This window comes from Rhinolophus sinicus, linkage group LG11 (assembly GCF_036562045.2).
Source record: "Rhinolophus sinicus isolate RSC01 linkage group LG11, ASM3656204v1, whole genome shotgun sequence".
NCBI lineage: Eukaryota > Metazoa > Chordata > Mammalia > Chiroptera > Rhinolophidae > Rhinolophus > Rhinolophus sinicus.
The window spans coordinates 43,314,958-43,318,759 of record NC_133760.1 but is presented as its reverse complement, the minus strand read 5'-3'; the positions used below and the strand labels follow the sequence as shown (position 1 = coordinate 43,318,759).

General features: G+C 40.9%; 1 non-coding gene across 1 annotated transcript; it reads right to left on the bottom strand.

Moving 5' to 3' along the window:
* Positions 1–2,243: 2,243 nt before the first annotated feature.
* On the bottom strand, positions 2,244–2,349 carry LOC141567764 (U6 spliceosomal RNA). The gene has a single exon (XR_012490594.1). It is a non-coding gene; the product is annotated as a U6 spliceosomal RNA (small nuclear RNA).
* Between the last annotated feature and the right edge of the window lie 1,453 nt (positions 2,350–3,802).

The following is a 3,802-nucleotide window of genomic DNA, read 5'->3' as shown; positions in this document are numbered from 1 at the left end:
ATCTCAGTCTTTTCATCAGCAAGAAGCACTTGTCCCAGCAGCCCCTACTTTGTAATGTCATCGTCAAAGGGCAAGAGTTGTCCCAGGAGTGTTCATTGGTCGCTCTCATCAGTGCTGACAATAGCCACTGATCACTGAATGCTTTTGACACAGTCCAGCTCTCAGCACACACCCAACTGAGCTAAGGGCTTTTCAAACACTACATTAATTCTTGCAGTAATCGTCCCAGGAATAATACATATTATATATTTTATAATATGATATAATATAGTATAATATAATATATAAAATATAATATAATGTATAATATAATATCATATATATCATATACATAACTTGTTTATCCAGTATGAAAACCTGCCTCCCACAGTTGAGACAGCCAAGGCTTTGAGAGGCTGAGAAGCTTGCCCAAATCCCCTAGTGTGGGAGTGGTGGCAGCAGGGTTTGAACTCACAGCTATCTGATTCTAAAACCATAGGTTTAACCACAATCTAGACCATCTGTATGACAAAGGGCACAGGACTCCCATTTAGACAGAGGCATGGGGAACAGAGACAAGATTCAAATCCCAACCATTTCCTCTCAACAAAAAAGCAACCACGAAGAAAACAAAGACATACAGAAGGGCAAACATACCCATCTGTTTTCCAAGCAAAAATCCTGCGGCTGGCATTATTTACAATAGCCCAAAAGTGGCAACAACCTGATGTCCATCCGCATATGAATGAATAAACAACATGTGGTCCATACATGCAATAGAATATTACTCAGCCTTTAAAAAGAATGAAATTCTGATACATGCTCCAATACGGGTAAACCTTGAAAACATTATGCTAAGTGAAACAAGCCAGCCAAAAAAGGACAAATATTGTAAGCGTTCAATTACACAAGATACTTAAAATAGGTCAATTCATGTAGAGCCAGAAAGAAGAACATAGATTACTAGGAGCTGGGGCACAGGGATGGAGAGTTATTATTTAATGGATACAGAGTTCTGTTTGGGGTGATGAAATAGTCCTGGAAATGGTTGCACAACACTGTGAATGTGCTGAATGCCACTGAATTTAACACTTAAATGTGATTAAAATGGTGTGAAAAAAAAAAAAAATCCACACAACCGCACCTCCAAACTGGATTGATCCCAAAAATACAAGAAGGGTTTAATATTAGAAAATCCATAAATGTACTTCACCTTAATAGACTAAAGGGATAAGACATTTTTAAAAATCCTGTTACTGTCACTGAGCCCGAAGTTATTTCCTATGCTAATAACTCCCAATCGAGTCTTCTTGAAATGTTTAAGGATGTAAAGTTGGGTGTCAACAAGATACCCCAGTTGCAAAACAGCACCAGTTTGAGGGTCATTTGTACAGTTTCCTATTTCTCTATTTTACATTTTCCTTCTGTTTATCCAGACAAGTCAACTCAATAAACATATGGACTGTCCTTTAAAATGTGACTTATGGGACTGTTTAAGTACCCATCACTGCAGGTTCTTCCCCCCCCCGCCCCCCCCTCCGCACTTCCAGCTTCACCACTCCCCAGGACTTCAAATTGCACATGTTTCATCCAAGGAAACTTTCTAATAGACTTCCATTTTCCCCATTGCAAACAGTGTGGAGTTCCCCATTCACCTGTAAAGAGACTTTAATAGAACAGTTCTTTACAGCTTTGAGAGAGGAAACATGAAAAAGTAACAGACTCTATAAAATCACAACCTGAATGAGTCTGCAGAGGGATATTCACCAAATTCTACAAGGTCAAGGTCTAGGGAACTCCTGCTTGTCAGTGTCAAAGAGGTAGGTAAAGAACAAACAAGAATAAAATGGTTTACTCCACATGGAATAGTATCATGAATTTACAAACGTGGTTCATACTAAATATTTCCAAGGCTTTGGGTAAGTTTGTGGCTGATATCATCATTCTGGATTATTAAATCAATACTAATTAATTATTAATTATATATCATTTACATTTAAGGAACTTAGAATAAATAATGCTACTCACCGAGTTCCAAAGAATTACGACATTAAGGGAGGCTAGATTAATTCATGGATCAGACAGCAAAAGTGGGACACCAACAGAAAGGAGTCGATGAGTCCCCCTCAAGTTACCAACTGGACAAATCGATCAATCTGACCCAAGTACATCCAGATCTGGGTACCCTTGCCAGAGAGAATCCTGTCCTACTCCTGTGCTCACTATGCTCTACTCTCAATCTTGTTTCTTTTTTGTTGTTGTTGTTTAATATGGAACGCTTCACGAGTTTGCATGTCGTCCTTGCACGGGGCCATGCTAATCTTCTGCGTATCGTTCCAATTTTAGTATATGCGTTGCCAAAGGGAGCACTCACTGTTGATTCTAACAGGCCATGCCCCTGCCTGCCTGGGGGCCTTTGCACAGGCTGCTTCCTCCACCCAGAATGATCTCCCTGGAGAACTCCGCATGTTTGCAGAAACTGTCTTTCAGATGTCTGCTTAAATGGCTCTTCCTCTGGGTGCCTTCACTGACTCCAGACTACTAGGTCCCTCTGTTACACACCCCTGAGCATCCTGTCCCTGTCCCTTAGTAGCCCTCATCACTACTGGAATTAGCAGCTTATGTAATTAGTTCATATCTGTCACCCCCATTGAACTCTAAGCTCCAGGAGAGCAGAAATGACTCCATATTTATTAGGACTGGCTACGTATTTTACAGACGCAGTACAAAATGAAAATGTAGGGACTCTTGTTTGAACGTTGTTAAGAATTTCAAGACAGCGACAGAACATTAAACGAAGCATAGGACCCTCCTAAGCATGTGGTCTTGGGGAATTGCACAGTCACGTGCTCAGGAAGCAGCTCTGGTCTTTTATCATTCACCACTGTATCCCCAGATCACAGCACAGAGCTTCGGACGTAGTAGGTGGCCAACAAATATTTGCTTGTTTGTAAGTAGATGGAGTGCAGGAATTCTGGGGCACTTTCCTCTTCCTTTGTTCCACCCATTTCTCATCACTTCAAGCCAAGAAACGTGATTCCTACTATGGTCACTCCTTTGCAACCAGCTTTGCACAGCTTTCTTTAAAAGTTAGAAACTTCTCCAGCAGCCTCATTCAGGGCCCCTAAGATAGATTCGTTAGACGTTGCCGCTGAGAAATGTATTTTCATGTTTTCTTAAAGGAGATTCCAGTGCATCCTTCAGTGAACTGTTCTTGAAGAGGAGGGAAAAATCAATGCTTTCAGATAGCATTACCTTGCCCTGAATAATCCTGAAGCGGCCCGTGACTTACTGTAGAGAGTATAATTGAAGTGAGGATAAACAGCACACCATTTCAAAGTCTACTAAATTGAAACCGTTCTTTTTGTTGACACATGCTTGGGAAGCTGTAGATAATGTGATTTAAAATAAATACACTGGCCCAGTATACTTATATAATTGAAATAAATATGGAATAACCCATAGAGTCCACAGACAGTTGGGTAAATTAACCCCTTGCATATCAGGTGATACGGCACCTACACGAGAAGACGAATATGGCACTGAGTACATTTGGGGGAGGAAAGGGTACACACCCCCAGATGAAACAGACACTTTCAAGTGTTGAGTTTTTAAAGACTTGGCCTAGGTTTGTGCAGAAAAATCCTGCCGGGTCATGAGTCCTCTCTTGACTCTCCCACCATGCAATTCTGTTGAGTCAATATTAAGGGCCCCTGGCATCCCAGGGCAATAGCTACAGTGGATTTTAGAAAGGGAGAGAAAAATAAAATAGAAAGGGAAAGAGAGAGAGACAGCAATGAATCAGTATTCCTTCCTCTGATGG